This window comes from Lygodium microphyllum, chromosome 5 (genome assembly GCF_053477565.2).
Source record: "Lygodium microphyllum isolate KBCC chromosome 5, Lygodium_microphyllum_v1.1.10, whole genome shotgun sequence".
NCBI classification, from domain to species: Eukaryota; Viridiplantae; Streptophyta; class Polypodiopsida; order Schizaeales; family Lygodiaceae; genus Lygodium; species Lygodium microphyllum.
The window spans coordinates 132,011,015-132,034,373 of record NC_141139.1 but is presented as its reverse complement, the minus strand read 5'-3'; positions in this window follow the sequence as shown (position 1 = coordinate 132,034,373).

The window sequence follows — 23,359 nt, the reverse complement described above, 5'->3', positions numbered from 1 at the left end:
TCAATTATCGCATCCAAGACGAGGGACATCTCATGATGTTCTTCAATATGACGTTAAAAGGAAGGGTTGCGGTATGGTATCACAGTATAGAGTCTGGAACCATAACCACAATTGATCAATTCTATACAGCTTTCCGAGCAGAATATGCCCCTGAAAGAGGTGGTCAATATTGGTTGCAAGTCTTGAATGTAACACGTCAAGATCCTTATGAGAATGTGAAATCATATGCTAAGAAGTTGAAGGAAGTATTCCATAAGTTGCAAACTTACATTCCCATTCCACCAGCTGCCCAATTGCAATACTTTTTGCATGGGTTGGACTTTAATATCCAAGTACAATTGAGCAGTGTAGCCTTAGCAGATATAGATACCGCTATTACGCAGGCAGAGGGAGTAGAAGCACGATTACAAACGGCCTACTCCTCTTGAATGAATGTTAATGAGGGTTTAGTACCTACTGGCAATCCATCATTGACGAATGGAAGTCAAGGGATGCCCATGACTAACCCTCTTGGGAGAGGGAGTATGGTTTCAAATGTACCTTTATTATCGGCTCCTCCTAGTGTGACTATGCCCATGGCAAGTCAGCTGGCTCCATCAAATTTTGGAGGCCAAGTTTCAAATTCGAATGTTGTTCCTGTAGGTCAACAGCCAATGCCAAATCAGATTGTCAGGCCAATGGAATGGCGAGTTGACGATCGAGGCTACGAGTCGATTGCATCTAATGTCCTTAGCGAAGCTAAGGACATGATGAATCATTATACCGATTGTCAAGATTGTGGGAGAGAAGGAAGGAGTCTCACTTGAAGCTTTCTTGCTTGCACAATGGGGGAATACACACAGAGATAGAGGCTGAAAACAGTTTTCCTCTTCTTAGTTGTGTAAGCCAAAAAGAACTCACGTACATAGAAATAGAAGAACCCTATATATGGGTATCAAACCAAACTCAACTAACTAAGGTGGCATACTAACTGAGCCACGAACTAGAGTAGATAAGGATAGCTGTCATCTAGCTATTATTCATGGGCGGTGTACCAACCGCATCTGCAACTGACAAGTCGGTGACATAAATACACAACGGTCACCCTGGCGTATCACGAGTGGAGCTCGATATCTCAACATTCCCCCTCGAGCTCAATCCCAATTCCTGCACACCAAGCAGGTCTCTGAACTTGCGCAGCTTCTCTGCGCCCAATGCCTTCATAAATATGTCAGCTACCTGATCCTCTGTGCTGACATAAACTAGATCAATAAGACCTAGTAAAACCCTCTCCCACACATAGTGATAATGCACCTCAATGTGCTTTGTTCTAGCATGATAGACTGGATTATTTGCCAAGTGTATACTACTCATGTTGTCACAATAAATGACAACTGGCCCATCTGTAGACTGATGCATATCATAAAGTAGCTTATGAAACCAAGCTACCTCACATGCAGCCATTGTTGCACCCCTGTACTCAGCCTCTGTGTTGGACAAGGCAACTGTAGGCTGTTTCTTGCTGCTCCAAGTGACTGCAGTACTCCCAAAAGAGAACACATATCCACTGGTAGATCGTCTATCAGAAATGCTACCAGCCCAATCAGCATCAGTGTATCCATGCAACTGTATCTGAACCCCTGTCTCATAAAATAGTCCATACTGCAATGTGGACTTCACATACCTGAGTATGCATCTAGCCGCATCCAAATGCGGTTTCCTTGGAGCCTGCATAAACTGACTTACCAATCCAACAACATAGCTCAAATCTGGCCTGGTAATAGTCATATAAATCAAGCTTCCTACTATGCGTCTGTACATAGTAGGGTTTTCCAGAAGCTCACCTGCATCTGCGCTCAGCTTCACATTCTGCTCCAAAGGAACTGAAATAGGCTTACAGCCTGTCATCCCATATTTGGACAGCATGTCCAATCCATACTGCCTCTGCAAGAGCTGTATCCCACTTGGTGATCTAATCACCTCAATGCCCAAGAAATAACGCAGCTCTCCCAAATCCTTCATCTCAAACTTCTACTTCAATAGCATTTTCACATGAAGGATATCTTCATCACTATCACCTGTCATAATCAAATCATCAACATAAATGACAAGTAGCATAATAGCTTTCTCTGTTTTTCTCACATAAAGTGAGAAATCTGCCTTGGAAATCTGAAAGCCAATAGTGACAAGATACTGTCCTATCTTGTCATACCATGCTCTAGGTGCTTGCTTCAAGCCATACAAGGCTTTCTTCAACCTGCAAACAAACTCAGGATGAATAGCATGCACATAACCTGGTGGCTGCTCCATATAGACCTCTTCTTGCAAATCACCATGCAAGAAGGCATTCTTTGCATCCATCTGATGTAAAGACCATCCCTTTGATGCAGCCATAGCAATGACTGCTCTTACGGTTGCCATCCTTGCAACTGGACTGAATGTTTCTTCATAGTCAATGCCATATGTTTGTGCATACCCCTTGACTACTAATCTTGCCTTGTATCTGTTCACAGAACCATCTGCATTGTGCTTCACCTTATAAACCCACTTACAGCCAATTGCATTCTTACCTTTAGGCAAAGGTACCAATTCCCATGTAGCATTTGCTTCCAAGGCATCCATTTCTTCATCCATGGCTTTCTCCCATTTTTCTTTTCCCATGGCTTGCTCAAAAGAAGTGGGTTCTGGTTCCTGTATCACTTTGACCATATATACATAGTGAATGGCTGTAAATCCATCATATTTCAGCCTATCCACAGGATACCTAGCTCTCGTAGACCTGCGCAAAATAGGTTCACTCCCAGGTGCTCTCAAAACATTAGGGGAGTTTTGAGGTCTCGAAAATGCCCTGTAAGAGATCCTAGAGAGAGAAAACAATTTACGAAATAAAATCATTTTATAGAATTTTTAAAAGGTTTATATTTTGGTAAGTTAAAATATCAAAATTCGTTAATAAGTCATTGTCGTGATATTCTCGTGGTCACATCAAACCTAGAAATCTAGGTCGCCATAAAGTTGGCAAGGTTGTCATAATGAAGATCTTACCTCTCCTCATTAAAGTGAAAAGTAATATTCAATTTGAATTTTGGTGGATACTCGATTGCCTCCCTCCATCGTTTCTCCATCGTTTCTCTCTTCTTTTTTTCTCCTCCTTATTAGTCTCTTCTTTGTTTTCGTTCTTGCTTCTAATCATATCCTTAGCTATGGATCAATCACCCAATGATCTCTGTAACTCAGCTATGGATCAATCATCTAATGATCTCTGTAGCTCTCATAAAAGACCTCTCTATCATCTTCATATTGAGTTGGACAGTGAGTATGAACCGATAAGAAAGAGAACAAAATCTATCACGGTTACAGAGTCTATGAAACATATACTGAGGTTTGAAGGAAAGAAGAATATTGATCTTTGGTTAGATGGAAAGCTATATCCCAAAGATCCTAGCAGAAATAGCACTCCTCCTTTCTATAATAGCTCGTCATTAATGAGGTTTATTGGCGATGGCTACAATGGATTTTTAGGTTATACACTTAATCTTGTTGCAGAAAAGGATATCCTTGGACTAGAGAATCATCTTTTGATGAAACACAATATAGAGTTGTTGCAGAAGCTAGAGGATTGTCAACAAAAAATTCATTCATTGGAAAAGCGTATCAAAGCTTATCAACAAAAGCAAACTTTATTAGGCCTTCGAAATCGACAAAGAGCTCTTAAAAATATTGAGAATCTCAAACGAGGAGGAGGAGGCTGTGGTAAAAGAATCCAAGCAGCAAGGTATATTTTTTTTCACTTGAAAAATCTTAAATATGGCTTTATTTAAACTACTTGCATTGATTTGTGATGTTAATTTTGCTTAGATCTCTTCTACAACCAAATGCAAGTGAAAGAGATTCTTTAAAAGCAGCTCAGTTTTATTATCATCTTCTTCCTTCAGTGGTTTCAAATGATATTTTGGAGAAGAAGAAATTTAAAAAGGCAAAGAAACAATGCTTGGAGTCATTTGTGAAGGATCATTCTTTGGATTCTGAGTTAGTACAGAAGACACTGGATAGTATTGGTATCAGTCGAGATGCTTATATGCAACTTTTCCAACTTTTACAATCAAATATGAAGCAAGGACAGGTACACAATTGCATACTTCCGAAACCATTTGTGGTTAGGACTATCAGACAGAGAGTTAATAACAAAGTGATGGAGATTCTAGGTGAGCCTTTTCATATCAAGGCTAGCTTCAAGGGCAAGAAAAAGGAGGTTACATTCAATGAATTTAACAATATTTTCCTTGACTTGCCCACCCTACAATGCTTAATGATCAAATTTTATGACTTGTCAGTAGTTGAGGCACAGGGAGTGGCTAGATTTGTGATTAAACTTGATGAAAGTGAGATTCTGAAATGTAAAAAATTGGAGAGAATCTCTATCACCTTGATGAATAGAGCACTTTCGTCAAGTCATTGCAATCACTCAACATCATTTAGTGTTCAATCTGAATATAACATCTGGTGGCTAGGAGCATTTGAGGTAGATACTGAGAATTTTGATATACTATATTGGGTTTTTCATCAAACATCAATACCTAATGTTATTCAAAGGCAACAAGCAGGAGAAGAGCTATTTGTTGAAGGATTAGGGAACTACAGGATTGAGTGGCACATAGCTGGTGACCTAAAGACACTCAAATGTATGTATAATGTATCAAAGGGAGCTAACTCGAGATCTCCTTGCTTATACTGCATGTCACCAGCTGTAGAGTTAAACTCAAGCAATTGGAATAGAGCTCCCTCTAGGCACAATAAGGATCCACAGTTTAAACCAGTCTTGGACATTCCTTTAGCGAATGCCCATATTTGTACACTTCATGCACTTTGCAGGATAATCGAAAAGCTTGTTCATCTCTATATAGGATTTGCATGGAAGTTGAAGCCATTATCAACTAGAACAGATGCTATAACAAAGGTTGAAAAAGTTCTCTCTGCAATTGGTTTGCATGGTGGCAATGTTGTTATTGAACCAGATCTTCAAAAGTCTAAGGATGGTAATTGTGTCCCAAAAAAACCATCTATTGGTGGAGTGAAGGCTAGAAGGTTTCTAGGCTTTCATGGGAGACTTGGCAAGATAAACTCGAGAAATGGTGGCTCAACTATTAAATTTAATCAATGGAAATCCCTACATAATGCAGTTAAGGATCACACTGATAATGGACAAGCTCGAAATAGAAAAGCTAAAGTTTGGGAAACACTAGACAAAGTGTTTTTTTATTGTGATAAGACTGAATGGAATGACGATGATCTCAAAGACTTTAAAAACCAATTGAACCTTTTCAAAAAGGCGATGACAGAAGCTTGGGGTGATCAACACTTTACTCACTATATGGTAAGAAGTTTGTATATGTTTGTTTCTTCATTGTCGAACTCATATAATGTTTTTTAATAACTTTCCTTATTTGTTGACTATGCAGCATATTCTATACAACCATGCTCCATACTTTATTAAACAATATGGATCTCTATCTATCTGGTCAACCCAAGGTATGGAAAAATCACATTATCAAGCAAGAACAAAATATTTCAGACATACAAGACATGGAGGTGGAAGACACAAAGCCAACAGTTTATTAGAGGTCTTTCAATGGTTCTATCGACAAATTTGGCATAAATTCAAGCTTAAAGATACAACCACATCAAGCAGTACATCATCTTTAGCAAGGACTATACAAATTGTTACCCAAAGAAGAAAAGATAGATATTTAAATTCTTGCGCAAAGCAAAGATTTACAGAATGGTTACAAACCAAACAAAGAGTTGGGAAAAGATGGGTTTCAAGAAACCCTTAATCTTTGGCATCTTCTAGTCTGATTGTGTTGCAGAAGAGTCCTTAGTTTCAGGCACCTCAACAGGGCCTTCAGTGGAGTCCTTGGCTTCAGGTAGCTCGACAGGGCCTCTAGAGGAATCTTTTGTTTCATCCCACTCAATAAGACCTCTGTATTTCAAAAACTCTTGTTTTCGATAGCCCGGAAGAAGCTTCAAATTCTTACTATCTCCTACATAAGAGAGCAAATAGGAGCCAAGAACTCCAAAATATCCAGCTCTAGAACCACTGTATCCAGGCATAAAGCCAAAAACTCTTATGGCTTCTTCCTTCTCCACCAAAATGATCTTGTCCAAACCTCTGCTGAAAACTTGAGATCCAATAACCTTTGAGATAGCTCTCAAAGCCATCATTGGTAGACTTGGAGAGCTTGACAATCTACTATGATATATTACAATTGTTTGATTGTTTAAGTTTCCAATATAATGGCCAAGGCTTTGATTTTTTCCAAGCTTCATTGGCCTAGAGCCCTTGGCCCTTCCAAGAAAGTTGTCCAGATCTTCAATCTCAATCTATAGAACAAACCACAACAGTACAAGATATAAGATATTTATCTATAATGCATAATAAAGTCTAACATAAACTCAATGGGTAACTTCGAATTATATTTCATACCTTAGGGTGTTCATCTTCTTCAAGAAGACTATCATCATAAAGATTTATTGAACTCTTGGGCTTCTCATCTGATGGTGACTTCAATCTCTCTTCATACCCTACATCATCAATATGAAGTTTCTTCTGGACTTGCAAGAACTCTTCTTCTGTAGGTAGCCCCCCCTTTTCGTATTCTATGATCTGATTAATACATGTATGTAAGGCTATAGAGCTATCTTGGAAATTCTCTCCCTCAACATCAAGACTTGCTAGTGGTTCTTGTTCATAACCTATAAAATTCATGTCATTTTTGCCCCAACCTGCAAGGATTGCTAAGCAATAATCTTCTCTAAGATCAAAAAGATGTTGAATATCATTTAGCAACACATATCTCTTCTTGTTGATAAGATAAGTGGGAAATGTTGGAACACAGGCAAGAGGACCTTCTTCATCAACCTGTGCACTTGGCTCAATCTCCTTTTCTTCCACCATTGTGATATTGTCACTCTTGAATAAACCTACATCAAAACCTTGGACAAGTTGATTCTCAACATCTTCTTGGAACATCTCCTCCTTCTCTTCGACCTCCTTATCCATACTTGCAATATCCTCTAGCTTTCTCTGTTGGTCTATATCTGGAGAAGAATTTTCCATGTACTGAAGATACACAATAAATCCAACGTCCTTGTGGATTAGAAGGCATTGGTGTTGATACCTGTGGAAAGGGCAACATGTTTCTTTCTTTCTGAATTCCTCATCAATGAGGTTGAACCTGCCGAGCAAAGTTGACCTGGATGTATTGGTGGCTCCCATGACATCACTATAATGAACAAATCCATTGACTTCCAAACCTTGCACATGTCTATCATAAAAACATCTGTACTCCTTAAGTTTATCATCAAGATCCTCTAATAACTCCTTCAAATCAAAAGGAACATTGAAAATTTCCCTGATATAGCAAAACTTGGAAGAATTTCCAGTGATGTGTAAAAAATCAAAGAGCCTATCATCAGATGTCTCAATTATCTCCTCCTCATCCATTCCTTCCAGAGATAGCTTCCTCTTTGTCATTTTGACCAGAAAAATATTTATCCCTGAAAAAAAAAAGCAGAAAAGAACCAATATCCAATAAAACAAGATGATATCATGGAAAGAGGCCCCAACATTGATTTTCCAAGACAAAAAAATCAAAACAGGAGAATTTTTTTAGTTGACCGGTGAAACGCGAAAATTCAAGTGTGTAAGGCAAATGCCTGTGAAGGAATCGCGTTTCATCAGACACTAGCTTGAAGACAAAAATTATTCTAAAATGTGGCCGGTGAAACGCGATACTAAGAAAAATATCATCAACAGAGACATTGTCTCGCGTTTTACTTGTCAAAAATTGCAAATGAAGAAAAGAAACATGAACAATAAATAAATTCTATGGAAACACACAAATTGATGATATAATCATTTTTGGAAAAGATATGCTGCATTTGAAAGATAGAAAGCACATAACATCTTTAATTGTTTAAGTGTTATAAAACATTCTTTCTATATTAATCAAATTTATTTTGTTAAAATGCTTGTAATAAAAAAAATTGTTACCTATCAAAGATTGTTGAACTGCTCTCCACACAGGATGCAAGGACCTTGAAGGGAAGTCGAGACGAAATTTTGGCAGAGAAGAAGACAATGTCGGAGAAATGGGTTTGAAATGCTTTTATATCGACCGTTAAGCATGTGGTGATAGTTCCAACGAAAAAGTTTGTGTAATAATGGAAATACACGTGTGTGACTTAACACAGCGTAATAAACTCCTCAGAAGACGTGCGCATTCTCTTTTTCCAAAAATACGTTTTACGTGTGTTAAATAACCCTTTTCCAAGTAAATAAAAAATTCCGATAAGCGAGGGTACGTCACACGTGTGTTATTAACACTTTGCGAAGAACGTTGAGTCCATGCAAATTCACCGCCTTCAGCTTTCATCGCATTTCATCGCTACTCCATCTTTGTTTTTGGTGTTCCTTCCAGTCTCCACGCATTTCCTTCTAATCTCCAAGCATTTCACTGCTTCCCCAACAAAGCAAACCTTCAAGCATATTGTCATCTTTAGGCTGAAATTGTGAAGAACAAGCTAAGAAGAAGGTATGGTTTCTGCATCTTGCTTTTCAATAACAAGCTCCATTCAATGCATTGTTTTGATATTTTTCCTTAATCCTTTATGTTATTATTAGCTCATGACCACTACAAAAGAATTTTTTCCACAGTGAAAGCATTCCTTAATATAGTGGATATTTAAGAAAATCTTACTGTGATCTGCATGAGCTATCTGAAATCCATGCTGCTGTAAATAATTACTTATCTGAGAATTCCATGCTCTCGGTGACTGTTTCTTTCCTCCCTAATTCTATGGATATTTTAAGTAATCTTAAAAGCTTTCCTTGGTCAATTTTTATGCTATTCATGAGCTGTCCGGTGAAACGCGAAAATAAGGTACTTCAAGCAGGTTTCCTGGCTTAAATTCGCGTTTCACTGGACACAATGGACAACAAGTCCGGTGAAACGCGAAAAGAAGCAGCTGCAAGGAGGCGCCTTGCTTGACACTCGCGTTTCACTAGACAGCTCGAGAAAAATTCAGCTGATACGAGAAAACACCATGCAGCATAGATAACTCTTGTCTGGGACTTGCGTTTTGCTTTACATGCTGGAGAATAAGTAACATATGTTTTTTTGGCAGATGGCTAGGACTAAGGCAACAGCAAGAAAAGAGAAGATTGATCCTAGGGATTTAGCATCAAAGATTCATCAGTCTTCAAAGCCTCAGAAGCTCTCTAGAAAGTCAAAGCCAAGGAGAAGGTTTTCTCAAAATGTCAGGTGTCTAAGGGAGATTAGGAAGGCAGTAAATGCTCTTGACAATGCAATTCCAAAGTTGTCTTTTCAGAGGCTTGTCAGGGAAATTTGTGACAGATATAGTTTGGATAGTTTCAGATGGACAAGAACAGCTCTTAATTGTATACAAGAAGCCACAGAGGATTTTCTAATTGAGTTTTTCCAAGATGCCTACATTTGTGCTGCTCATGCTCATAGGCTCACACTCATGGACAAGGACATGGTAATTCTTAGGAGGCTAAGATATAGATTTTCAAAGGTCCTTGAGCCAATTCCCCTCACTGATATGAAGACATTTAATATCCTTAATGTGCCCCCAGCTAGAAGAAAGAAAGATGATTCTGGTGTCAGGGTTGAGGATGTCACCCATGAGAAGGATACAAGGCAACATGAAAAAGAGGAGAAGGCTAAAGAGGAACAAGCAGATAAATGGAGAGAGTATAGGAGGCAAAGGGTTGAAGAAAGGAAAATAGAGCAACTAGAGTCCTTTGAAAATGAGCTAGCCACCCTTCTTGAAGCAACTAATCCAAAAGGATTCAGTGTGTTTTGTTTCTTACCTGGTGACTTAGGCAAAAGAACTGAGGTTATCTCCTTTGATGCTGCATGTGTTCAGATTCTTAAGGATAAAAGAAGAGAAGTAAATGACAGTCTTATTCTTGCTGGCCTAAGGTATGTCCATCCATAATTACTTATACTTTTTGATATTTTTTTAGCAATAAGATTTTTCTTGTTTATACTCACTATTTCTATGCCTTTTCTAGGTGTATAATGCATGAGTTTCCTTTGGATATACAACAAAAAATTGAGGTTTTTGATCCATCTATCTCATTCTTTATGAGGAATGAGCTTGATGCAAGTTTTATTGAGCACTGGCTCAATTTGATTGACTTCGATACTTTGGAGCTGCTTATAATTCCATATAATGAAAAGTAAGTGATTCAATATTCTATTAGAGTTTTTGAGATTTTATCCTACTAATTTGTTGAGATATGATTGCTTTTAGTTCTCATTGGAGCTTGATTGCAATAGACCTTGTGGATAAGCAATGCTTTTTAATCAACTCTATGAAAGGAAGCCATGGAAATGCTAAATTGTAAGTTATATTATCCAAGGGCTCCTTGATATTTCAATTCTTTTTTTTGTAAGTACTCTAAATTTCAACATATTTTATATACAGAGGTGCCAAAAGATTAATTGAAGAGCTAGAGAAAAGACCCCCTATGCCATCTGATTTGCTTGCAACAATGCAATATAGACAAGTTGCAGTAAGTTATTCATTAAAATAATTGAAACATGAGTTTGTTCTATGAACTACCATTCGTCCTCTTTATAGTTTTACTTTGTGTTGGTGGTTGCAGTGTCCCCATCAGGATGATAGCCATTCTTGTGGCTGGAGGGTGATTGCAAATGCTAGAAGAATGGTTAACTTTGTTTATCTTAATGATGATAAACATGTAAAGGTAATATGAAAGATGCTAAACTTTAAGATAGATATTAATTGAAAATAGTCCATTGATGATAAAAATATAGTCTATTGTAAGAACAATAATGAACTAAAACTCTTTTTTCTATAAATGTGTGACAGTTTTCGAAGGATTGCTATACATCTGAGCATATTTGGTACATCAGAGCAAAGCTCTTGAAGTATATGATAATCAATTGTATACAACCAACAACAGAGATTGGTGGGGATTTGCACCATGAAGGAGATGTGGTGCCTATAACCACGGAAGGCAAATCCACAGCTTCAACACCTTCTATACCCAAGACATCAAAGAAAGGCAAAAGGACTCCTAGAAAGGATAGTTCTCCAAAAAAGAAATAGCTTTGCCATATCGCCTTGTAGGCCTTCATATATAGAAATTTGCCCTTCAGCCCTTGTATATCTCATAGAGATGGCAGATAGACATCTGCTACAAAATTTGTACATGTATTTTATATTGATAGTAAAGATATCTTTTCTTGAATGTCATTGCAGTGTATTTTATTTTCTCTCCTTTTCGATATCTGCAAAAAATAAATTACAAATGTTTGTTAGTTAGAAAGTGAGATCTTGATATACATCTAAGTAGATATAATATGATGTGAAAACTTACTCGTTTCTTGTCAAGTTGGAATACAAAGGAGCATGGTAGTTCAATGTCTTCATTTTGTAAATCCATCCTCACTTGATGTAGCGTACATGATTTTCTGATCTTTAAGATTGCAATAATATACTCGTTGAACCAAATATCAAGATCCACAATAGGATCCTTGCTGAAATCATTAAGATTCTGGTCTAAAGCAACTAGACTACTACCAACAAAATGCCATCGACTATAGTAAAAGCTAAGGATAAAATTTTGAGTAGCAATCATATATTTACAAGCTATAGAGTCTTGATCTATCTTACATATAATTTTTCCTTCTGTCCTTGTATCCCATCCTTCATCAACAAATTGTATGATATGATCATATGTTAGTCTCTTCACTGAAAGCATGGTTTTTGTTATTCTTATCTCCATATTAGAGAAGAAATCAATAAATATATTAATAGGCATAAATAAAGTAACTTTGCTTAGCCTACTTGAGATATTAGATTTTAGTGCTTTCTGGATCTCAGAAAATATCTTACATCTATAGCCCTCACTAGTAGCTGGACTTGGCAAAGGCCACTCAAAGCTTGAAAAATCTGGCAAAGGAAGGAGTTTTATTGATCCCCATTGGCAACACCGCATAGGAATAACATAAGAATGGTCATAAAAGAATATTCCATTCTCTGCAAGCTCTGTCTTCTTTCTACCTCTATACATTTCTTCTCCAATTGAACCATGTATAACATCAATAACATCAATAATAGATTCCACTGGTTGCCATTCCTCAAGATTAGAGGGATAGACATCTACAAGACAAACAAATATTATAATGGAAAAACCTAAACCATGTTTAAGAAAGGAAAAACTTTAAGAATCAAATTCTTACAATTTGGTCTATGCATTGGAAGCTTTGAAGATCCAGGTTTCAAACACAGCTCTCTATGCATGAACACATGTTGCACTAGTACCTCTTTGATACTATTCTTATTTGCTCCAAGCTTAAAATCTCGGATTCTGCCCTTCCAAGCAGAGATAAACGAGCTCTCATGTCTTTGCCTTTTTCCACGTTTTGCTTGTTGCATGGTGATCCAACTACCTTTGCTAATGATAGTAGGAATCCATCTTCCATCAGTTTGGAATGAGTTAAACACTGATATGGATGTGATTTGGGAGCTTGGACGCCTTGTTGAAGGTCAAATTTCTGTATCCATGGTAGAAGAGAGAGATACATGCACACACACAGAGAGAGAGAGAGAGAGAGAGAGATAGAGAGAGAGAGAGAGAGAGAGAGAGAGAGAGGACTAGGCTATCATAACGGAGGGAAAAACAATAGAGGAATAAAAGAAACGAGGGAAAAAACTGAGCGCCATACTTTTCACCAATTTGAATTTCGATTACATCAGTCATTATCATTAATCTAGAAACATCATTAAATAAAAGTAGCCGAGACTCTATGCCATTAATGCAAAATATGTCATAATCACGAATATAAGAGACTAAAAATACATAATAAAAATACAAATTCGTAATATTATCATATTTATATATTTTTGTAAAATGATTTTTTATTTTTTTTAAATTAGAAGTTCCGTTACGGAGGCTTTGCTCTTATTGGTCTAGAGCACTCTCTCTCCACATCCTAAAAGGCATTTTCGAGACCTCAAAACTCCCCTAATGCATCCCTGGTCTTCCTTACTCCAGGTGTAACAATAGAAGGAATACCCAACTCATCATCAATGCTCTATTCTGAGCCACTGGATTCACCATCCACATAAGAGTGACCTGCATTCACATCAAACATGGGCTAATCAACCTTCTCTTTTCCTTTTCGTGATACCTGCATACCACTATCTACATTGCTTTGAGAAGATTCTCCTGATCTCAATCTGCCTGTCCATGGCGAAGAATGTGAACCACTGCTAGAGGACGCTCCAGGTCCACTAATATTTTGTGACTGCTGCTGTGAATTCTGTGCAGCATTACCATTTTGTGCATCTACATCATCAATCACATTTACTGGTTTATACCAGCTACTCATCTCATCAAAAACAACATCTCTGCTCACTGTAAACTTACGAGTAGAAGGGTTATAGCATCTATACCCTTTTTGTTGCATAGAGTAACCAATAAAGATGCACTTCTCAGCTTTTGGATCCAACTTGGATCTCAACTCATTTGGCACATGTACATAGACAATGCAACCAAAAATTTTCAAATGAGAAATATCTGGTTTCCTACCAGTATACCTCTCCTCTGGAGTCATCCCATGTACTGCTGCAGTGGGAGTCCTGTTCATTATGTAGACTGCTGTAGCAACTGCTTCAGCCCAATAAAAATCTGGCAGGTCTTTTTCATTGAGCATGGCACGAGATACCTCTCCAATATGCCTGTTTTTCCTTTCTGCAATTCCATTTTGTTGTGGGGTATGACTGCATGAATATTGCTGCTTTATGCCATGCTCCTGCAGGAACCTTGCAAACTCATTTGAGAGATACTCTCCCCCTCCATCTGACCTTAGGCATTTTATTTGCAGACCTATTTCTTTTTTAGCCATAGCTTTAAGAGTTTTAAAATGCCCAAAAACTTCACTTTTCTTTTTCATAAAATACACCCAAACTTTTCTGCTATAGTCATCAATAAAAGTGACAAAATAATGACAACCTCCAAGAGATGCAGCTTTAGTAGTCCACACATCAGAGTGGATTAATTCCAATGGCTTCTTACTCTCTTGAACATGTCTAGGAAATGGTTTCCTTGCCTGTTTTCCAAATTGACAGGCTTCACATACCTTATGCATTTCTGCAACCTTGAATTTAGGCAATCCTGCAACAATATTTTGGGCCTGCATTGATTTAAGTCGTTGCACATTAACATGACCAATGCGTTTATGCCAGATATCAATATCTGCAACTACACCGGTCCCATGTGCAAACATTGCTGCACTCAATTCAGGCATGTCTGCATCCAACGTAAACATTCTACCCTTCTTCTTTCCTTTTGCTATCAAGCGACCTTTATTTTTCATATCCTCAACAAAGCATCCATGAGGATTAAATCTGACGTGCAAGCCCTGCTCAACCATTTGACTAACAGAAACCAGATTCTTGGTGATATTCGGGACATGAAATACATCAAACAGGTATTTCTTTTTCCCATCCTGCATAGACAAAGGAATTTTTCCAATCTGCACAATAGGATGTGCAGTATCATCACCAGTCTCCACAAATCCTGGTTTTTCCATTTTCCTTGCATCCTCCATCCATTCTGCATGACCTGTCATGTGGTTTAATGCACCTGAGTCAACATACCATACATCGTTGCTTTCTTCTGCACTTGTCACAAAATTGTTCATGTGTTGCACCATAAACAAATGCTCATTTCTGTCATCACCCTGTCTACTAGAAGATGCATAATTCCCTTGTTGCAATTTTCCATTCATGATGTCATTCTGCTTTTTATAGCAGTCTTTAGCCATATGACCCATTTTACCACAGTAGTAGCATTCAACATTGCTGTTTGCATTTTGGCCTCTTTGCCATCCACCGCGACCTCTTTGGTTCCCCCTGTCTCTAGAGTTACCACGTCCTCCTCCATAGGACTGGTTTTCTTGAGTTTGCTGCATATTCTGATTTCTACCATGGTCTCCAAATCGGCCTCCTCTACCTCTGCCTCTACCTCTTCCAGCATTTGAGTAGAAGACAAATTCTTTTGAAGTTCCTCCTGAAGAAGATGCACCACCATTTCTCTACTCCTTAGAAATTAGAAGAGCAATCAACTCCTTAAAATCAGGAAATCTTTCACGGACGAAAATGGATGTTTGGAACTGTGCATAATCCTTTCCTAGACCATTCAAGGTCACAGAAACTAAATCATCATCTTCCACTGGCAACCCAATGGAAGCAAGTGCATCTGCAATCTTCTTCACTTTCATGTGGTAGTCATTGATGCTCATATTTTCTCTTTGCACATTGTGCAACTCTTGCTTGAGCTGCATTTTCCTGGCTTGCATATTTGTGCTATACATTTTTGACAAAGTATCCCATGCCTCCTTTGGCGTACTTGCATCTTGAATATGCACAATCATAGAGTCTGAAATGCTGATAGACAGCCAATACATAACTTTCCTGGCTCTCTCATGCCATGCTTTAAATGCCTGCATTTGCTGTTGATTGGGAATATCAGGAAGAACTGGTTCTTCTTTATTTCCTGCAACAAATTCCCAATATCCTTTTCCCATAAGGAAATTCGTCATTCTAAACTTCCATGCTTGGAAGTTGTTCTTGTCAAGCTTTTCAGTGACAATCTGTGAAAGAGAATCAGACGCCATTACAGAACACTGCAAAAATTATGTCACTGCAAAGAACACAGCTTCAGCCTCACAAGGGCAAATCTGCAAAACTGGCGAAACTGGTATTTGACCACACAGTCACTTCCTAGTGACGATTTTGCATATACAGGAACCAAGGATGATTCTGTAACTCCCAATGTCTCTGCACACAAGCATACGATGCAATATCTGTGGTAACTTTTCACCGACCTGTAGAACAGTGGTCGCACAACATAAAACATGGCTTTTTCGTGAGTGCGTGCAGAAAACTTCCGCCTCCAAAACAGGCCCCGAAATGGCCTCAAATAAAAAAAACAGGGTCGCAGAGGGCTAAAGCCCATTCCCGCAGCATATACTGCCCTCTTGCTTCACCGCGAAGGGCATCTCAACCTGAGACAATGCACTCTTGCAATTTCCGGGTGTGCTGCCTATAGAGATCTGCTCCCAAAACAGAAAATGAAAGCAACACTGCTCCTCTTACTAGAACACCACAAGCTTGGCTTGCTTTCTTGAGCTCCTTATCACGAACAAGGCTCTGATACCATGTCAAGATTGTGGGAGAGAAGAAAGGAGTCTCACTTGAAGCTTTCTTGCTTGCACAATGGGAAAATACACACAGAGATGGAGGCTGAAAACAGTTTTCCTCTTCTTAGTTGTGTAAGCCAAAAAGAACTCACGTACATAGAAATAGAAGAACCCTATATATGGGTCTCAAACCAAACTCAACTAACTAAGGTGGCATATTAACTGAGCCACGAACTAGAGTAGATAAGGATAGCTGTCATCTAGCTATTATTCATGGGCGGTGTACCAACCGCATCTGCAACTGACAAGTCGGTGACATAAATACACAACGGTCACCCTGGCGTATCACGAGTGGAGCTCGATATCTCAACACTGATATGATTTTCGAACAGTATCGACAAATAGCCATCGACGTTAATTTCTTGAAGAAGCAACAAAATTTGATAGGGAGTCGACGCCCTGAAGAGGGTGGACCCTCTAGATTCAGTTGTAAATGATGTGGTGGTCAGCACTTCCCCAGGAACTGTCCAAATGTAAAATGTGACATTTGTGGGAAGTCAGGCCATCTAGCTGCTACCTGTTGGAGTAAGATTAGCTCTCTCCAACAAGGGAGTAAACAACCGGGCCCAGTGAATCATAGAGCGCAAGGAAATAACTTGCAGCAGAATGATGCACCAAGGCAAATATTGCAGCGGGGAAAAACAACTGCAGAAGAGTTGCCACAAGGCAACGGAGTCAGCCTTATTGAGGCTGTACGAGTCAATGATGCTGAAACCTCTAACTTAAGAGCCGTGACAAGAGGCCAAAAGGCTAAAGAGGTTGACAAAGATAATACAAAACCGGTTGAGGCAAACCCTAAACAAGGGGATAAGGGGATGCAAGTCCAGAGTCCTAGCATGGAAGGGGGACCGCTAAGACCGGTTGACAAGAAAGTTGACCCTAAAAAGGATGAGGAAGTGCCAAGAAAGAAGGCAAGAGCCAAGAAAGAAGCACCGAAACCGGTCCAAAGACCAAAAGAGAGGATGGTTTGGCGAGAAAAGAGAGCTTTGGGTACTTATCATGACTTTGATTTAGCGAGTTCTCTTTGCGAAGTTAAACCAGATGTGAACCTCTTGCAATTGATAAAATTATCTCCAGGAGTACGCAAGGAATTTAAGAAGATCCTGCGTATTGGGTATATTGTGGAACCCTTGGGCATAGCATGAGTAGGGGAAGATTGGTTTGACCATGCTGAAAAGAACTGTCCTAGGGTTCCAGCTTATGTGGATGGAATATTAGTGGAACATGCTATTGTAGACACTGGATCCTCCGTCAACATCATGAGTTCAGAATTGATGGAGAGGTTGGGTCTAGGCATCCAGAAAGACAACTCCACCCTTCTGAGAATGGTTGATGATAGTCTAAGACAACCATAAGGTTGCGTTACTAAGGTCCATGTTACAGTTGCGAGTGTAGAATGTTTCTTGGACTTTAGGGTGATAAGATTTGCAGGACGCCCTAGCTATCGAGTTTTGCTAGGTAGACCTTGGATCTTACGAACAGACTGTCAAGTCGATATACCCGCTGGTCGAGTGGTTCTAGGTAGAGGTGCTAATCGGGTAATAGTCGATGCTTATCCTGAGTCTCCTCAAAGTGAGAGAGCTCCTTTATCTTCCACTGAATTAGAGACAGCAGGCGATCCATCTGGTAGTGAGACATCATCCAATGATGAATCTAAAGAGGGGTCCACTACAGAGGATGTTATCAGATCTGAATGAACCGATAGAGCCGCAAGATAGGATAAGAGATCCGGATGTGATTGAGTTAGACCTTGGTACGCTGAATGATTCGCAGCCAATTAAATTAGGGTCTATGCTCAGTTCAGCAGAAAGGGAGGACTATGTGTCCCTAATTCAAGAATTCCGCGATATCTTTGCCTGGAGTTATGATGAGCTAAGAGATATTCCTCCCAGCCTGGCTGTTCATACTATTCCTATAAAAGATGGCAGTCGTCCTGTGCGTCAGAAGGTAAGGCTTATGCCTTTTGAATTGAAGGACAGGCTGTTTAAGGAGTTGCAGAAGTTAAGGAAAGTTGGTTTGATCTTCCCTGTTCAACACACAGAATGGTGTTCACCAGTTGTTATCAGGAAGAAGAAAAATAACCAGATCCGATTATGTGTAGACTTTAGAGAGCTGAATAAGCAGACAGTTAAGGATTACTACCCGTTGCCGTTTATTGACCAGATTTTGGATCAATTAGCGGGTAGGGAAATATATTCATTCATGGATTGCTTTGCAGGATATAACCAGATGGCAATTGCAGAAGAAGACAAGTTGAAAACAACTTTCATTACTGTCTTTGGTACTTTTGCGTACCATGTGATGGCCTTTGGTTTATGCAATGCACTTGGATCCTGGCAACGAACAGCAGACAAGACCTTTGGTGACATCTCCGCAGATGAGTTGAAAGTATTTATTGATGACCTGGGGGCAGCCACTATAAGGGAAATGATGTTGATTATTTTGAGAAAGTGCTTTGAGCGTTGCAGACAATTTTGTATCGCTCTTAACCCACGGAAGTGTGTCTTTGGAGTACCTTTTGGGCTATTGCTAGGGCATGTGGTCAGTTCAGTAGGGATAGCAACTGACCCTGAAAAGATCAAGGTTATAGTTGCTATGAGTCCACCATGCACCCTGAAAGAGGTTCATAGCTTTCTGTCATTAGTAAGGTATTATCGGAGGTTTATAAATGCCTTGGCAGAAAGGACGTTGCCATTAACGAATTTATTATCCTATAACTGTCTATTTGCATGGAATGATGCTTGCAATATATCATTTGAGGATGTGAAACAGGAGCTAGTAAAAGCATCCATTTTAAAAGCACCTAAAAGAGGCGAGGTGTTCTACATATTTTCAGCAGCCACTATGCATAGTATCAGTTTTGTTGTTTAGCCCAAATCTGGGAGGAAAAGTGGTATCACCCGATAGCTTTTGCTAGTCGGAAGTTGGGCATTTCAGAGATCAATTATACCTACATGGAGAAGTTGTGTCTTGCGATGGTCTTTGGGACTAAGAAATTCAGGCACTACATCCTCTATGAAAAGGTAGTATTCTATACGAAGGCGGAAGGACTTAGATTGCTTATGAACAAGCTACAGCCGCCTGATCGTTTGGTAAAGTGGTTAATCACTTTGCAGGAGTTTGATTATGAGATTAAGAGTAAGCCACCGAGGTTGCAGGGTATTGTGGAATGCCTTGTGGATTTCGGGGAGCCGAAAGAGACTTTGATTGAAGGAAGCGATATTGAGGAAATGTTTAAAATTAATACAGCTTCTATCCCATCTTGGTATGCTGCCATTACGCATTATCTATCAACAGGAGAGACGCAATCTGGTTTGTCAAAGTTTGAAAAGAGGAAAATCAAACAACAGGCATTGAAGTTTTCCTTGATCACAGGGACACTATATCGGCAGGGTGTTGATGATATTTACCACCGATGTGTGATGCCTGACGAAGTTCCTTTTATCTTGGAGGAGTGTCATGACTCTGCATGTGGAGGGCACTTTGCGAGACGGTTGACGGCGCAGAAAGCTTTAAGAGCCGGATATTGGTGGCCGTCTATCTTTCAAGATTCTTTTCAGTATGTAAAGAGATGTGATACCTATCAAAGGCATGACAGTAGAGAGAATAGGAAACGTCCACTTATGTCTATCATGGCTATCCTTCCATTTAAGAAGTGGGGCATTGATTTTGTGGGTCCCATTACCTCGTCGTCTACCACTCAAAAGAGGTATATTATAGTAGCCACTGATTATTTCACAAAATGGTCAGAAGCGCGGGCGACGAGGCAGGACAATGCAAAAGAGACTGGAAGTTTCCTTTTAGAGCAGATTATCTACCGCTTTGTCCACCAAAAGAATTAGTGTCGGACCGTGGAACCCATTTCCTGAATAAAGTGATTAAAAGCTTGACAGAAGCTTGGCAAATCAAGCACAATAAAACGACTCCTTATAATCCACAAGCGAATGGGCAAGTTGAAAGTACTAATAAACAGCTTGTGGGTATTTTGTCTAAGATATTCTCTGAGAAGAAACGAGACTGGGACAAGAAGTTGTGTGTGGCAGTATGGGCGTATAATACCACGTTCAAGTGCACTACCGGCCATACTCCATTCAAATTGGTTTATGGGGAAGAATGTGTGTTACCCCTTGAAATCGAATTGCTGACCATACGGTTTGCAATCAACCATTCTTTGGGAGATAAGGATTCCCTATTTGAACATTTCACGACTATAGCCCACCTGGATGAGCTGAAATTGTAGAGCCTATTACACCAGGAGGTAGCCAAGCATCGGATGAAGCAGTTGCATGACCTTAGAGTGAAGAAATATAACTTTAAAAAAGGACAATTAGTCCTCTATTATGATGCGCGTAGGGAGCTGTTTCCAGGGAAGCTGGAACCTAAATGGGACGGCCCCTACAAGATTGTTAGGTTAGGGAAAAATAGGTCTACAGCCCTATTAGCTGATCTACAGGGAGTAGAGTTTAAAAATAAGGTTAATCTTAATAAGATTAAACTTTATTATTTCTAAGAATGCTAATACAGAGAAATGCATTGCAGGTCCATGCTAGGAATGATTTGAGACCTACGGAAGAGCTTAAAGTCGTCGGTTAATCCCATATTTGGAGCACCCATATCTGGAGCAGAGATATCATCAGGGGAAACTCATCTGGTGGAGCAAAGGATACAAAGTGATTGAGCAAGAAGACGGAACCTTTGTGTGGGAGATTAAAGTCTTCTGCCACCACTGCTTACGACTGTTGACGAGTATCCCTGTTGAGTTCAATGAAGAAGGTGGGATGGAGCCGTCAGTTCATCCTCTCAACATGCTAAACTTTGATTATCATAATTACGAATAGAGGAGTTTGTGATGGCCAGCTGTGTAGACCCATTGTGGACGTATACATTATATTTTGACGGAGCGTCCAGGGGCCCTAATAAAAAAGGAAGTGTTGGAGTAGTAATCCGAGATCCCTGGCGAAGAGTTACGATGAAGTTAGCTGCTTATCTCGGGGTAGGATTCACTAACAATATGGCGGAGTATAAAGCCTTGATTATGGGATTGCATATTGCCAAACAAGGTGGTATTCGTCGGTTGTTAGTAAAAGGGGATTCCCAGTTGATCCTGAATTAGCTAGATGGGACATACACAGTGCGGAATCCCATGCTTTCTATGTATCATCGGATTGCGTTGACCCTGTGAGAGTGCGCAACGGAAGAAGAACACGAACACAGAGGAGGGGAGAGAGAAAGTAGGGAATGAAGGAAGAAAGTCTGCACTGACTGAGGTGAATGCTGAATACACTGAAATGGACGGAGCAGTCCCTGCACGCAGCCCGGAGCGTCAGTGAGGGCACCAGAACAGATTGAAAGCAATGGCAACACCAATGCCGGAGTGGGAGAGGACGGGGAGAGTGCTGAACCTGTAGAAGATAATGCTAGAAATGACTGGGGGGCTGCTATATATAGCCCCAGGCCAGAAAACTGGCCGACCTGCCAAATCTGGCTGACTTGGCCAGATCTGGCCGACCTGCCCAGAAATCTGGGCCGACTGCACACTTAAAAAGCCCAGTGTGGGCTGTGTGACTCCCGAAGGCTGAATGCAGACAAGAACATCAACTACTAAGCTGAGAGAGCTCCTCTGTCTCCTGTCAGACTCTGATAGGAGCTCACAACGAGGAGATGACAGACTGAGAATGATAAAAGAGCAGGCTAACACCCCCTCTCAGATCCTGGGAGGGTCTGAAGACCTAAGAACCGCATGTGATGAAGTAAAGAAGCCTGAGGAAAAGGCTTCGTGAAGAGATCAGCCGCATTGGTGGCTGCCGTAGGACAATAGACCACCACCAGCTCTGAATCCACGATCCGCTCTCGAACATAGTGATACTGAACCTCAATGTGCTTCGTGCGAGCATGAAACACCGGGTTCTTTGCCAGAGCAAGAGCACTCTGGTTGTCCACGCGCAGCTCCGTAGGTCCGGTCTGGGAAAAGCCAATCTCCGCCAATAAGCGACGGAGCCAAACTGCCTCCATAGCGGTCGAACATAGGGCCCGATACTCAGCCTCTGTAGAAGAAAGTGCCACAGTAGGCTGCTTCTTGCTGCTCCAAGAGATAGCACCGGATCCAAGGGTGAAAGCATAACCTGTAGTGGATTGTCTAGAATCCACATCACCTGCCCAATCAGAATCACTCCATCCAGAAAGGGTAATCCCATCTCCATACATGAGCCCGAAGGATCGAGTCCCCTGTAAATAGCGAAGAACATGCAAGGCTATCTGCCAGTGATCCTGTGTAGGAGTCTTCATAAAAGAAGACAACAAAGCCACCACAAAAGAGATATCTGGCCGAGTGTGAAGCAGCTAGATGAGAGAGCCGACAAGGCACCTGTAACGAGTGGCATCTGTAAGGGGGACTCCATCTGCCAAAAGCTTGGACTCAGGGTCCATGGGGCATGAAATAGGCCGACACGCGACCATATCAAACTCTGAAAGAAGCTCGAAGATGTACCTGTGCTGCGAGATAAAGATGCCCTGTGCCATCTGATAGATCTCCAGTCCTAGAAAGAAGTGAAGGATCCCTAGATCCGTCATGTCAAACTCCTGCTGAAGAATGGATAGAGTATGCTCCACCTGTGCTGAGTGTCGCTCCCTGTAATGATAAGATCATCGACATACAAAATAAGGAAAACAGAAAGGGAATCCACAACTCGTAAGTAGAGATTGGGATCATGAGCGGAGCACGCAAAGCCACTCTGTAGAAAGAAGCGGTCAATCCTCTGGTACCAAGCACGAGGAGCCTGCTTCAGGCCATAAAGAGCCTTGCGCAGCTTGTAGACATGATCCTCCTTCCCCTGCACAAGAAAACCACGAGGCTGTGTAACATAAATCTCCTCCTCAAGGACGCCATTCAGAAAAGCGGACTTGATGTCCATCTGATAAACAGGCCAACGGTGGTGAGCGGAAAGAGCCAAAAGAACTCGAATGGTGGACATCCTAGCTGTAGGAGCAAAAGTCTCGAAGTAGTCCAAGCCTGCGCACTGTGCAAAACCCTTGGCAACAAGCCTAGCCTTATGCTT